Source organism: Labrus bergylta, chromosome 16 (assembly GCF_963930695.1).
Source record: "Labrus bergylta chromosome 16, fLabBer1.1, whole genome shotgun sequence".
Lineage (NCBI taxonomy): Eukaryota > Metazoa > Chordata > Actinopteri > Labriformes > Labridae > Labrus > Labrus bergylta.
In genome coordinates, this window is record NC_089210.1 from 9104550 (window position 1) to 9120450 (window position 15901).

At 43.6% G+C, this 15901-nt stretch overlaps 1 protein-coding gene across 1 annotated transcript in view; it reads left to right on the forward strand.

The window, feature by feature from the left end:
- The first annotated feature begins 933 nt into the window (after positions 1-933).
- Positions 934-15901, forward strand: part of lrrc4ba (leucine rich repeat containing 4Ba) — a 38197-nt gene continuing 23229 nt past the window's right edge. Inside the window, exon 1 of the mRNA XM_020645744.3 lies at positions 934-1181. The gene's annotated coding sequence lies outside the window, so the exon portion shown is untranslated. The remainder of the gene's footprint in view (positions 1182-15901) is intronic.

Here is a 15901-nt window from a genome sequence, read left to right on the forward strand (position 1 = left end):
GACCTTTAACCTTAACCTGACCTTCAGCCTCAACTTGCTCCCCTTTTAATTAAGCCCCCCCCCCCTCACGGCCTACCCCTGGCTTTTATCCCCAGAGAGTCTCTGCTAAACTGCTCTCACTTGTGATCAATAACCGAAATTCTCACATTCATTAAAGAACAATTTCAGTTCCTGTTCAACACAACAACTCAAACAACCCCTCCTTTGACTCCTCCCCCTCCGTCCAAGCATGTCAATCCATAAACACCTGTACATGCTCAGTGTTGTATGCAGTATATATAACATGAATGTACTGTACGTAATGATGGGAGCTACAATGGCAGGCACATCCAATGAGGCAGTCGGTGCTGTACAGGTGGGGCTCCATCAGCACTGTGTGCTTGAGCGTTGCCAAGGGAACCGGCCAAGCAGCAAATGTTCCCTGTAACAAGCTGTAAACACCACCATCATCATATTATTATTATAGAGATTATATGTCCATATGTGGACACAATCATGTGTGGCTGTCTCTTGAGTTAAATTAAATTAAATAAAATTTTCTGCATTAAGAAAGACTGAAAATATGACAAAAAAAATTGTTCTTGAATTGTTTGTTTGTGTGTGTGTCTCATTTTTATATAATGTCATCTAATTTTGACCTATAGGATTTAGCCCTTGCTACTGACTCGCTCTTGTGTGCAATTTGCATGCTGATGCGTTTGCAGAATGCAACAGCGTCATTCTTTGTATTTTGCATTCAAGAAATGAGAAAATAGATTAAAAGCCAATAAATAAAGTTCATATCCCAGCAGCAGCAGCAGCAGCAGCAGACCAACGTCCCGTCGCCATCATCCGCTGGGCTCCATCCACCTGAAGATTTCTGAGACAATTCTTATTACCAGCGGTGGCAGCGCAGCACTTGGAAAGGGGTGAATCAATCTGAGAGAGAGAGAGAGAGAGAGAGAGAGAGAGAGAGAGAGAGAGAGAGAGAGAGAGAGAGACGGAGAGAGGGGAGAGAAACAGTGAGGGAGACAGAGGAGAGGGAGTGTGAGAGAGGGAGAGGAGGAGAGGAAGAAGACAGCGTCGGCGGCCGCTCTGCAGTGGAATACGCTCCTATTTGAGGGGAAGGTGAGAGCTCTCGGAGTATCCGACCAGCGCGTGCGGAGCAGGAGAGGACTTGAACGCAGCATCATGAGATAAAGGTGAGTCCATCGATGACATTCACTCAGTCATTTTTGGTGTTTTGCCCTGCTGTGTGCGCGTGTGTTTGAGCGGGCGCGCGCGTCCTGACAGTTTGTGCATCCGCGCTTCAAGCGCAACAAACTACTAATGCGTTAGAATGGAAATCCGCATTCATGACCTGACATGTTGTGCGTGAACTGTCCTCGTGCGTGTAATCTAATCCGGTATCGCCCCCCCCCTCGCTGATTGCCTGACTTTGATATCCAGGAATAACATGTATGTATGACAAGACTGTGTGTGTGTGTGTGTGTGTGTATGTGTGGTATAGTGTTTGTGTGTGAGTGCTTGTTTGTGTGTGTGTGTGGTGAGGGGGGATTTGAAATATATGCATTTGCATGAACTGATTTGCTGCAAATCTAGAATTCCAACTTTTCCCACAGTGTTTCAGCCTTTGTGTTGAACATAAAAAAAAAACTTGTTTGTTTGTCAATATAAATGAACATAACCTTGGCGATAAGAGGAGCATCCACTGTAGCACAAGCTGTTGACATGGCTTACTGTCTGATCCGGCTAACACACAGCTTTCACTCACATATACCCAATTAAACCTCCCTAATCTGACCATTTTACAGAGTAATGCGTGTGTGTTGGGGTTCACTTACCCCCCATTTGGCCCCCAGATGATGACCCCAGATTTGGGAGGAAAAATGCGCAGCCACCTTGCGGCTTATGCGTGGTGGGTTAAGCTCTGAGTCAGAGCCTGGGGGCCCCTCTGGCTGAGAACAAGGAGCAGATAGATTAGGACTGATGAATGAAGATCTACTGCCTCTATCTGCAACACAATGATACGGTTATGAGAGGATTTAAATGCTAATGTGCAGTGTTTCAGAGCAATCCGAATGGGGCTGGGACTGGCGGGATGAGATTGCTGGCAATGTGTGCGAGTGTGAGCTGTGGACCAGCTGGATGAGCTCCGGAGTTTTTATGATAGAGAGAATAAGTTATTAATGGGGTGTTGGAAGGTGAAGTGGGGCACTGGGGCAGGATTAGACAAGAGAGGGGTGGAGGGAGGGAGTGTTGGGTTGTGTAGCCAGTGGGTCTGAACAAGAGGGGATGTGGGGGTATTGCAACCGCCAACACAGCAAGTTTTTGCAGATTTGCATGTGAGGAAAGGGAGACGCTTTAGAGTGACTAGAAGAATATAGGGAATCATGAAGGAGGCATTTTTGTTTAAGATGGCTGGTCTCGTTATATAGTTTTGTTACCCTGATGGCTTTTTGAGGATTTCTGTTTGTTGCCTTCATTTTATGTCCTGTTATTGTTTTTCATACACCTGTTTGAGAATTTAACGGTGGAAACAGCACCTTTAAAAACTTTTAAGCCACTAAACAATGAACATTACACGTACTATTTATGAGATGCTAGTCACAGAATTGTATTCCCGTTTCAAACAAGACCTGCAGACAGGAAAAAGTGAAGAAGAATTTAAAGGGATTTCTGGAATAGGTCTACTGCTGTGGATGGTTACTGTCGTTTAAATATTTTGTTACCCCCACAGGCGGATTAAGCACTTCTGTTTTGCAGCCCGAATTTTATGTCCTGTGATTTTTATTCATGCACCTGTATTCGGTTTAGTGCTTGTTACAGTACCTGTAAACTTGTAAGCCATCAACAGTCAAGCACTGACCATGACACATACCATTTATGATCCGCCTTTTCATAGCATTTTCTTTCCATTACATCCAAAATGGGCATGTAGACATAAAACTTTAAGGGGATTGTAAGTTTTTATGCTGTCTCTGAAAGTATGTGTTTTATCCAATCCTATTGTGGGGTGTTGTGTTGAAAGTGCAAAGAGTGAGGCTTCTCTACCAGCTGATCATGAGCTGTGTACACCAGCGCCAGTCTTCATGAGAGGCTTGTCACATGATATCACATTTAAAGGCAAGGTCCACCAGCTCAGGGTAGAGCTTCAAAATATCAAGACGTCTCAATGCTGGAAAAGCGAGGTCCAAGATGTCAGCCGAATTTGTTCATCTTGAACTCTGCTGCTGCCATCTACTCATTCCCAAGTGTTACCTAGTTGAAAAGTGGTCCAGGCTACTGTAAGGTAACCATTTATCATCAGAAAGAGGCCACTCAGGAGGGTTTCATGGATGAGAGATGTTGATTCTTGGGGATTCGGCTTGAGAAAACAATCATGGACGACATGTCCTGAATTTGTAAAGTCTTATAAGAATTACATCACATTTACATCACAACCCCATGACACATCTGACCTAATATACATGTTGTTAATATTGAACAATGTCAGGATTCACCTGAAGAGGTTAACCAGATTTATGCATGTGATGCAGATTAGAAATGATTCAGGGAGGGGTTCACCTTTAAGGATTCTGCTGTGACTGGCTCCACATCCAGATTGTTCCCCTCGTGCTGGACTAAAGCAAGATTTTGAACTTGAATGAAATAAAGAAAACTAACAAGTGAAAAAAAAAATTTGTTAACTGAAACTAAACTAAAAATGAGGCTTCACAAACTAAAACACCATCTAATGATAGAGGAAATGTCCTTAGTTTTCGTCTTTGAAACAAGCACACGTAGGGACACTTCTTCTACGGTTTGTTTACGGTCCGCTTCCATTTTGATCGGCACACCCAAAAGGCTATCACAGTTTTAAAAAAAAAAAATCTTTTGTGGTTGTTCATCCTTGTTTTTGAAGATGTTTATGATACTCGCTCTTGACAGGTATCCCGTGTTTCATAAAAACTCAAACTTAACTCAAACTGAACGTTTTCACAAAATTAAATCTAAACTATACAAACAAGCATTAAAAACTAAATTCAAAATTGAAAACAAAAACTCATGACGAAATAAAAATGAAAACGAATAAGAAATCCAAATCTATAACCTTGGTCTCAAGTTCAACCCCTCTGTGGGGGATGTAAGCGAAGACGTTCCCTGAAAGCAAGCTGAAATCATCATCATCCTTTCCCCGATCAACAGACCTGATAAGGTTTTTATTTCTCCACATTTTAACTACCGCATAAGAACAAAAAGACATTTTTCCAGCAGTCCCAGCCCGTGGTCATTTTACTAATCTTAATTGTCAACCGTTTACTTAAACACACAGCACACTCGTCCCGCAAAACGGGGCGCTTCCTCCTTCCTGTGTTGCAAATTAAGCACCGGCTGAGCGATTTCAGTCATTTGAGGAATCAGGCCAGGCTGCTCTTTAATTTCTGAGGCACACCACTTATGCATGGCTGATGAGTTTGATGAAAACAAGCAAGCAGGTTAACAGGGACATGGTAAATTACACCTGCACACCTGGCCTAGAGGGAAGGTGTGACTTTGAGATAATGCTCAGCTCCTCCCCTCCCGTTGCTTCAAACTGTGGAGCCATTGCAGATTATTCCCAGAGGTGATGCAGAGTCTGGGCAAATCCTCCAAAAACTAAAAACAAGAGGTCGGTCTGGTTAGCCTCATCCATACTGTACCTGTAAGTGCAAAGGACTGCGCTGCTAAATTAGAATGCAAAGAGAGTAACTGTTGCCCTGAATGTGGTGTCTGTGTGTGTGTTTACGTGTTTATGGGCATACTCTTATTTCTGTCCATGGCAGAGAGAGCGAACAAGAGAGGGTTGGAGATTCCAGATGACAGTAAAAACCGCTCTAATCAGGGCAAGCTGGTCGCTGATCTCCTCATAGGGCAAGGCTGTCATTGATTGATTGCAGCACGACTTGCTGATGTACACAGGTTGAAGGGTGAACGGAGAGTCACTGATCAACCAAGAGAGGTGAAGATTGTGGGAACGACCTCCAGCTGCCTCAATGCAGCAAGAAGAGCCCCCCCCCCCCCCCCCCCATCTGAGAAGCTTGAGTCAAATCACACACAGTTTGTTCTTCTCGCCAATGCCTGAACTTGGGTATGCTGATTTGGGATTCTGTTTTTTGTGCTTAATATTGGACGACTTGACTCTAAGTAGCCAGGCAGGGCTGAGAGAGAATGAGCACTGACCCATCCACAGCAGAAAATGCTGGAAATGTGAAGCCGCCTGTGATGGTGAGGTGGATATAATTAGCCCTGATTGGTTTGATTGAGTCCCCTGTCCATGCCTGGATGTTGGCCCTTTGGGGATCATGATGACTGTCCTGGCATTAATTATTGAATAATAGTTGAAGGAATGGCAATGGTTAATGATTCAAAATGAATGCTATAATCCATTGAATTGACATAATTAGAAATGTTGAAACCCCCCCCCCCCCGACCCACCCCCATCACCTAAATTGGAGAGGGTTGCCTGAAAAATGGGCCGAGGCGATTCCTTTCCTGCCTCCCTCCTCATGAGTCCATGAGTGCGCCTTGGGAGAGTTGCCCGGCGAGGCTTGACCAAGTATCCGATCATGTGTTAGTAAAGACGGTGGTGGAAAGAAGCGAGTCATCGCTTTAAGCCCGGCCACAGTTCAGTTTGTGCGGTTTGAAATGAGCCGGCCAGAGAGAGCGGTCAGCCCTGCGTGTCTCATATTGAGTTTGGCAAAGAGGAGCGATATTATCTTCTCCTGGTTAGATTAAGTATTAGTAAATGTGATTGGGTAATGAAGGCGGTTAGGCCCCAGTGACCACGGTGCTTTGCAGTGGCTGCCGGCTTGGCTGCATCCAGGCACTGAGTCTTGGGGGAGTTTGTTTCGGGTCAGTGACAGCATACGAGCTCAATACAGCATTGCAGAGTCAGGCTGGGGCCTTTCCTCTGTCTGCCTGGCTGACTGGCTGCCGAGCTGGAGGCACAACTGTAGAGGCATACTGATGCCGCTGCTGAGGATGACAGTGTAAATATTGATGATGCAGATGCAAGGAAACAGAAGCAGTAAACATATTATAACCCTGATGACCAAAGTGTGATGCTTAACAGTTTGTTGTTATTCCACTGCTCGTGAATCAAGCATGACACAGACAGGTTTTTTTTTCTTCTTCTTCAGACTCCAAGAGAAGTGTGGGCGCACTGTCGCACAAGACGACACGTAATCAGAAGTCCTTTCCATATCTGGTTGTGGAGGTTTTTTAGGATGGGGGAGGCGGGGGGGAGGTAGTGACGGGAAGGGACATCGGCGATGTCACAGTGAGATGGTATGGGGGGCTCTGACACTTGGTAGCAGCGGTCCCTTGAGGCCGCTGCAGTCACGGAGGAGGTAGTTAGTGAAGCTACGCGCCATGGCTGTGATGAATCACGTATTGGGTTTTTACGGTTAGGACGATTACTCTCAGTGCCGTCACGTGAACCTGTGCACGCCTTCCCTGTTTGCCTTCCCACTCCCCCGACTCTCTGCGATATCTATAGACTGTTGACTCAGTTGTTCTCATTTATTTATATATTTTGCCCCTCTTGCACTTTCTCCCCCCCTCCCCGAGGTATCTTTGGATCGGGTTTTGCGTGGATCATGTTTTGAGGCTCAGATTTCCTTACACAATCTGTTGATTGAAAAGGATCTAGGGAAATATTGGCCGTACCTAAGGGAGTCAAACTTGTTTCTGTTTTTTGTTAAGACAGAGGACATTGGGAAGCCATAAAAGCCTATTTAAAGCATTTTAAGACTCTCATTTGTGTACCTGTGGTGACCTGAGTCTTATAATAAATCAATCCGACCTACGGTTATCAGTTGTTATGTCAGCTGTCAGTCACTGCCTCCTTTAGAAGCGTTGTCATCTGGGAGTTAAAAAAAAAAAAAAAAATGTTTTAGATTAGATTCAGGTGCCTCTCCATCACTCAGCAGAGTTTACTGAACCGACGACCCGCTTCGAGCGCTTCAGAACAGGGCTGCAGACGCCCAGAAGCCCCCCCATGCCGCCATGACGGAGACACGCAAGATGGTGAGTGGTTACTATGGCAGGTTACTATGGCAACCGCAGGTCTCTGTGAGAGCTTCCATTTCGCACAGCGTGGGAGAGACGGAGAGAGAGAGAGAGAGAGAGAGAGAGAGAGAGGGAGAGATGGGTGGAGAGAAGAACCCGCAGAGAGAAAGAAGGGTGGAGAAATCGCGGCGGAGGTGAGGTGTGGAATAACATGCTTTAGGTGTAGGAGAGGGGGGAAAAAAAGGCGGGCTAGTATGAGAGGAGCAGTCACAGGGAGGGTGTAGTTAGAGGAGAGGGGTGTTAAGGAGACAAAGTGATGGAGAGGTGCGAGTGATGGGGTGAGATGCATGTGTGAGAAGGGCAGATCTAAGGGGCAGGAGAGACAATCACATGGACCGTGAGACGGGATCTGTACCGAATCCGTGTTACACCTGAACACTTCAGCGTGGCTTTGTGAGCGTACTGTTCACGCTTCCACTCTCTATATCTCTCCTATTTTCTTTTCTCCTCTCTTCTCTTCCTCACCTCTCTGGTTTAGTTGGCACGGCACTCAGCTGCAAGAGACATTGTGTCAGTCTTGGTGACTGGTCTCCATGGAGACGTCCATCAGTCAGTCCGTGTCAGTTGTTTCTTGGGCAGAGCCTTATCGTGTTTGTCAGTGTGAGTGTTTATCTGTCTGTGTATTAGTCAGTGTGTCACTCATAGAGAAGGCAGGTGCAGGGGCCTGAATGGATGGAGGCCAAGAGAGCATTGCTTATCAGGAGTGCACGCACACGCTACTTGTTAAGCTTTTTCCGTTTGTTTGTTTGTTTGTAGAAAAACAAGCATTTGTACGCAAAACTGTAAGGTCTCATGTTGGTACACAGATAGATGTGGAGATGCACAGACAGATTCAAAGCATATCCACCTTTGCTTCATTTAACACCTGTTGCATCACATTGTTTGATTGTTTTTGTTTTTTTCTATCCTCCTGGAAATCCTCATTAAACTCTGAGCCGCTCTGCAGTGTAAAACTGTAAACTGCTGCTGATGTTGCACAACTCTTTTTGGCAATATTTCGCCGTGTACAGCAATATGATACCGTCACAACACTGAGACGCTGATTCACTGCAATGCTTCTCGTTGTTTTGTTGTATTCTCATTCCAGCTTTGATTATTCCTGAGCAACAATGTGTTATGTGTATGGACCAGAGACTCACAGAGGATAGCATAGAACCTAAGATGCTTGAACGCCACAAATAACATCACACAATTACATTCAAATGATATATTACATGTTTGACCACATGAGGCAGAAAGAAGAAGGGGGAACTTACTCTGGAAGGCAGGGGTCTGTTCAGATTTCATCTCAGGTTTGGAAATTCATGGCTAGTTTGTCAACTTTGGTCCAGATCTTTATCAACAATCAATAATCTCCATTCGGATTTGCTGCACCTTGAAACTGTCATAAGCAGCATTAGCAGGTCAAGCTAACTGATTAGCTTTACATAGAAACAACAGCAGGTATTTCTAAGGGCTATGCCATTAGGAGCAGTTTATTAACAGTACGGTGAAAACATTCTAATATACTATTCAAACAGTCATCACTGGGGCGCTGGTGACGCGGTGGTTGGTGCGCGCGCTCCATGTATGGGGGCTTTGCTCCTCCAGGCGGGCGGCCCAGGTTCGAATCCCACCTGTGGCTCCTTTACTGCATGTCATTCCCCACTCTCTCTCCCTGATTTCTGAATATAGCCACTGTACTATCTCTCCATTAAAGGCAGAAAAAAGCCCAAAAATAAATCTTTCAAAAAAAAAAAAAAAACAGTCATCACTCACCGCTGACTGCGGGGGAAGAACATGTTGAGATGTTAAAAACACTGGATGTTCAATTCTGTTTGCAACCACGCTGGCAAGATTGGAGTGAGAGGAAGTGACCGGATTGAACCCTGATATTTTTCATTTAGTGGTCAGGGATTGGCTGGAGTGTTGTGACTCAATTTAAACCCGGATGACTGTAGTGCGTCCTCCTCTTTCACCAAATCTATGTACGGATGTGTAGTGTGTAGCACTAATTCAGTCTACACATTTTCAACTCTCTGTCAGCTGCAATGTGGTAGATAGTCTTTGTATAAAATGTACAACACAATGATTCACTTCCACCTTTTATCAATGTTCAAACCTTTTTATTTTCACTTGTGCTGATCTCAACATTTCTTGTTTAAAAAGATTGAGTATGACAACAGCGCTCCATTCATGACGCCCACCTTGACCTTGACCTTGAGCTGTGATTTATCACTTTGAATAACACCACTTGTCATTTCTAAAAGGTGTTTTTGCTCTGCGGAAAACCTGGCTTACCATTAACTGTATAAGCTCCACCTGTTAGTACCAAAGTGCTTCTGTTGCACAATGTTGTTGAAAACGAGAGAATCCAATTAGAGGCTCCATGTGCTGTGTCCTGCTATGTGACTCTGCAACACACCAGCCTCTTTGATACTGTTATATAGATGTTTTACGGAGTAACAAGGGTGCTCACTGTGGGGATGTGCACCTCTTTAGTGGCGCAAACTACAAACAACTCTCCAGTGCAAATAGAAAAGTGCAAGTTAATAAACACACATGCAGAAGGCGGAACTTATGAAGGATTTAAAGGACCAATATGTCTCCTGAATTAAATCACAGCAGTCAGTATGTCCTCCTTCTAAGTTTCCTTTCTTGTGCGGCAGGGTTTGGTCTTGGTTGGACCAGAGAAGTAAGGCATCACCACATGGCCGTTTTGGACAACCCTTCCAAGTGTTTCAGCGATAGGAGGTCGAAGTGGAACAGATTCAGATATAACTGACTTTGCATTTTTTTTTTATGAACTTCATGACCAGAAACATGTTGAAACAGCGTAAAAAGATTGGAGATGCTTCAGAAAAATTGAGAGAGGTGGGGCTGGGGGAAGACCACTTTCTCAAATGACTTGAAATTAGACTGCAGTACCCATTTTAAACACTATGTGTCAGAGTTACTTATTGCTCCTTTCATTCGTTTTGGTGAATGCTCCTTTAAGGGTCTCACATGTAACTGCAGTCTAAAATGAAGCTGAATATGAAATCCAGCCCAGCACAAACAATGTGTTCAAGTTAAATATTTGTTTATTCAACGTCTGCGTGGGAGGATTTGTAATTGCTGTAACTGCCCCATATTCTTTGCTCTGCAGACATTCCTCATGCATTTCATCACACTGAAATCAGCCAATTTGATTTCACTGTAGTGATGTAAAACTCATCCTGCTCATACTCTTTTCATTATTATCCAGAAGTATTCCTTTACACATGATATTTAGAGCTTTTAGGATTTTAGATGCTTCATATTTTGCCTACATTTGTATTACCTGAAGAAGGTATTGCATATATTCTGTGCAGTAGAATGTGACAATAGGATACATGTTATTGTCCCCTTGGGGAAGTCTGTCTTGGACTCAAAGTGCTGCCAAGCATTCAGCTGTTTCCACTAGAATCAATAAATAAAAACAATAGAAAAGCATATCCACATTTGACCCGAACACATTGTTTTCTATCAAACATGCAATTTTTAAATCAGATAAGCAAAGGTGTAACTGTGAGAAAATTAGTATATATATTGTCAAAAATAGCGTTTAAAATCAGAAGCGAGAGTTTCTTAAATGAAACCTTTTGTTCCCACCTCAATCTTTGAGCCTGACTGTGACCTGGGAGGAGGTGAGAGTAAGTCGCTTGAACAAACACGTGACGCTTAAACACAAAGTCCTGCAGCTTGTGCTCTCATGTTACAGTAACTTTTTTTTATCATAAGCGACACACAGTGAACCCAGCACGGACTGACCCCATCAGGGAAATGTCACTGAACACACACACAAACAATCTCATGGAGTCAGAGTTGGCACGCCACAGTTTGACCTCCCGAATAAAATCTTGCACACACACACACACACACACATTTTTTTTTTTTCCTGTGCAAAAAATAAAAATCAAAGCGAGGGCAGTGTAGGGACACAGAAACGCTGAACCAAGTCGTCCCCTCCAAAACAGCTGGGAGCAACAAACGCTCACCCCAGAAACACTGGGAAACAGTTTCAGAGCAACCCCGGAAAATTGTGCAGTTTGCTTTGCCCTGTAAATGGCTGAGAGACATTTTGATTTGCTGCTGGCCTTTTCCCCTTCCCCTCTCCCCCTCTCCCCCCCCTCCCCCTCAGTCTGCAGGAATTGGGTGTATCAGCTCACTTAACAACCTTACATAAGGATTAATTGTTCGCCAAATCGAAGTCCCGACTACAGAAGGGACAGAAATACCCGGGTTTCATTTGAAGTCGAGCGCTGGTGTCATGAATGTGAAGATGTTCAAAAAGACTTTCATCCCAGCATGTACTGATGAGTGGTGTGAAGCCCCCAGTGCAGGATTTGGACGTGTGTGGTAGGTAATGTAATGTGTGTTAATGGGGGTGCTTTAGCAGGGTGATGAACACAGTGACTTTTAATCTGCAGCCCTGAGAGGAGGGAGGAGGTCGGCAGTCTTGTAGGAGACTCTCTGAATAGATCAGGCCTTCTCTCTGCATCCTGCATCCTAATGAGAGCAACGCGGCATCTTTGGACAGTTTGAGTGGGAGGGCGAGGTGGGAGATGGATACAGAGCAACGGGGGCTGCAGAATATCCCATTTGTCGAGGATGAGTTGTGATAAAAAAAAAAGAAGAAAATGTGGAACGCCGAATGCTCCACTTTAAGAAACCTCATCAGGCTGTTTTCTAAAAATAAAAGCTCTTATTGTGATATTGCGCCAATAACCAAACTAAACAGTTTGTGGTGGCAGAAAATAGACACAGAATGTGAGCGTTCAGCTGCGTTGGAGGCGGCACGTCCTGTCATTGTATCACATTAAGGAGCTTAATAAGTAAACAGGGAGGAAACGAGGAGGAGTTTCTCTCTAATTAATAGTTTATCGTACAATCATAAGCTCAATTGACCTTCTGTACATTGAGGAGTACAAAATGACAGATTAGCTTGAGTGCTAACAAGTCATTATAGGACATCAAGCATGCATTTACTAAATAAGGGATATGTGATGTTTATGACAAGGACATTGAACTATACTGAAACCTGGCAGAAAAGTAACTCCCTGTGTTCTGTGTAATATTTAAAGCTTTAAGGCATTAGGATTCAGCCCTGGTTTGAATCCGACAGGTGGTTTCTTTCCCACATGTCATTCCCCAATCTCTCACTTCCTGATGTACAACTCTGTCCACGCATCTTTACAAAAAAGGCACAAAAATGTCAGAATAGCCCTTTAAAGTTCAGGATGAGTTAATGTTAACGTGAAATTGATAAACATATCTTCTTGTAATCCATTAGAATGCAATTAAATACAAGCATTTAGAGGAGAACCAAGAGAAATAGGACCTACAGGGTAAGATGTCATTGCTCATTTTGATAATATATATGTATCTTTATTTGAAAGTTAAACACAAGCTCTTGATTCCAAATACATTAATGAAGCACTTTGTATGTCAACGAGTCTCTGTGTAGTTGTGGATATGTTTCAAACAGTGATAAGCAACTTTGCGATGTGTGTGCTTCTTGTGCAAATTATTTCTGTTCACTCATGAGGAACAAATTGAACTGTCATAAAAAAAATAAAAAAAATCCTGGATCTGCATTAAGATTCACTCGTTTCTCGGCCATTTGTGCTCTCTACCAAATCTAATTTGAAAAAGTTTCAAAATGTTCCCTCCCAACAAACACAGTAAACAGGGCTGAAGAATGCAGTCTGTCCTGGTTGTAGAATAACAGGACTGTGTGTGTGTGTGTGTGTGTGTGTGTGTGTGTGTGTGTGTGTGTGTGTGTGTGTGTGTGTTTTTAACCATTACCCCAAATAAAATAATTAATGTCCATGATTTCTTAAAAATACAGTCCTGATTCCAGTCTGTTCTAACAGGAAACACATCACAAGTGGAGCTCCATATACTCCCACATAACAGAAAACAAAATATTCTTAAATAATATTTCAAATATTTTTAAAAAATGTTGAAATATATTGCAAATATGCATTTTCACTTAATAAGGTCAGATCATTCTTGAATTGATCCCCCAGAAGCATCCTACCTTTTTGCAATAATTATCCCTCATTTAAATATTATTAACTTAATAATGTCAACTTGTCTCAGTGACACTGGACATAATGTTCAGTAATGTCCAATAAAAATTTGGCACTTTTCTCATTCCTTATTAAGTTACTTTTATTCTCATATGCAACAGATGGTATTTCCCGTATGAGGTAACAGATACAGACGTTCCCATGAATTCTGTGTTCTTCATAAGGTTGCATTTCTCTGCACAGGCCTGCACATTGTACAGTAAAAGCAATCTCAGGGTGCAGATAAACGTAGCTTCATGTTTTCGGTGTAGCATCACATCCCTGCAGACACATATCTCTCCTGCAGGTCTCTCATACTGTCGGCTTGTTTCATCTGTAATAACTAGAAACCACATCCAGCACCTCCTCCCATTCCCCTGCTGGTACCGACCACTTAATGATATCAGCAATAAAACACAGATTGAGTCAATACGTAGGGAGACTTAAATGTGTTTCTACATAAAAGTACAATGTGGGGAAATCACTGTGTGCAATATCAGGGGGAGGAAAATCAATACAAAGTACAATAGTGGTGTTTTCACCTGAATCTGGTGGCAAGCTGGCAGAACACACCCCTGTCCTTGAATCCCTTTCGGGGTTTTTGGGAGGAGGGGGGTTATCGACGGGGATCATTGATTCACCTGCACCAACATCTAACGTCTGTGAATATTTCAATAACCTGGGGGCCTCCTTCCCCCTCTGAGCCAGACATGAATCAGGTATTACTGAAGCAACACAAAGGACGTTAGTACGCTATTAGTCACACTGCTTACTGTGCGTATGTGTGTGTGTGTGTGGGCAGGTGACGTCAGGACTTCATTCACCAGCAAGGCCAGTTCTTTCAGCCCCAGGTGGGGAGGGTGGGCAGGAGGCGGATGAGACAGAGAGGAGGAAGTGGCCGAGTACGGGGCTTCCTCTTTCTCTCACACACAAAACGACAGTGGCATCCCCCCCCTCAATTGTCCCCCATTTAACAACTCTTCACAAGCACCTTCTGTCACAGCCCAGCATTCCCACCCCAACCCCGGGATCATTAAAAGAAAGCCTTCTGAGTGACTCTGCAGAAAAGAAAAACCCTTTTTCGTTGTTGTTTCCCATTAAATCAGGGCTTATGCATCCTGCTGCAGAATTTCCTCCTTTTCATTTTTTTAAAAGCCCCCTGGTCTTCCATCCTAAAGTCAATTTCCCTCGCCGGTTAGTCCCGTGCTTTAAATGTTTATAAGTGCCTGTGAAGAGGGGAAGCCTAAGTGTGATGGACTACCCTGGGACTGAGACGGGGGCTGAGTGTGAAGGAAAAACGAGGCTAGACGAGCAGAATGGGCTGAAAATGAACGCAGACATGTGGACGGTCTGGATGGGATTATAATAGGCTGAATATGTAGAAACTGTCTCCATGGCAGGATTACTACACTATCTGACATGACTACAGAAGGAACAAATGAAATGTGTTTCATTATTTAGAAGTGAGAAGGCACTGTTTTGAGTTTAGGTGGCACAGATTATATTCAGTCTGGCCTCGGCACGCTGTATGTTATTCTGCATGAGCGGCTTTTTTCCCTGGTTGGGACAAAAACAAGCGATCGCACGCTGAGTGAGGAGCGCCTGCCAAGTGCAAATTTAGAGGTTGTTTTATGTTAACTAGCAGACACTAAGGGTATCATATTAGCGCTGATTTATCATTTCCTAAATGTGTGTGCGCCTTATGAGCTCTGTGCAAGGTGGAGATCCTAGAGAAAGTTGGAGACCTCGCTGCAGCCCTCTCACTTGATTGTATTGTGGTCCGTCATATTCTCTCCTAATAAGAAGCAGTGAGATGAAACTGATTTGGTTTGGCGCTTTGTGTTCAAATGCAGTTCACTGGAGGGGGGCCAGCCCTCTTTGGAAATCTGAATCACTTTAAGAAATGATGATTGAGCCGCTCTGGTATTTAGAGGACATTTGTCTGCCGGACTTTTCAATGATGAGAAATCTAAAAAAAGAGATTCCTGCCTGCTAGACTGCTGAATGTTGCATGCTAACACTTAGCATTGACTTGTGTGAGAGGAGTGAGCTTTGAGTTTATTCACTGATTATTCATAAACATTCAAAGGCCGACAGGCGCTGACAGGTAGCGACGGAGCCGGACACACCACAATAACTAGGATATACTTGGTTTCTGCTGTATTTAACACTGAAATGTCAAACACTCTTCCTTTAATGCGATCATTTCAGTAAACAGAATTGTCGAGTTGTGTTTTTTAACTCTGACACCAACGTTGTCTGTCTAGTTTCAAAAGCTCTTGGTTGGAGGATATGTTCAACACTGAGGCCATTCACTAAGTCCTTTTATAAATCTCAAGCAGAACCAGACTTATGCTTGAACAGCTAGCTGCTACTGGATAGGCTGTTTAACAATATTTGAAGACTGGGCCTTCAGTACTTTTAGAGCCAGTAGAGCCTACAACTTATTTAAACTTAGTCATGAAATACAACTGATTAAACCTTTGCGTCCTGCTACCATCATCGGAAAGTAGAGAAGGTTGCTCATGATATGAAACTAACATTTGGTAAGTTGCTTAAAACATTTAAAAAATGAGCTTCTTTTTACAGACATTTAAAACTGGTTTAGCCTGGGACACAGTTCAGCGACCCAGTGAGAGGATTTTATATGATCCCCCAAAAATACCTTGTAAAATTGGAGGATCTTGTGTGGATCTTTGATAAAAAAGAATAAACTATTCCACTGAGACTTCGCCCCCTAGCGACGCCTCAAGGGG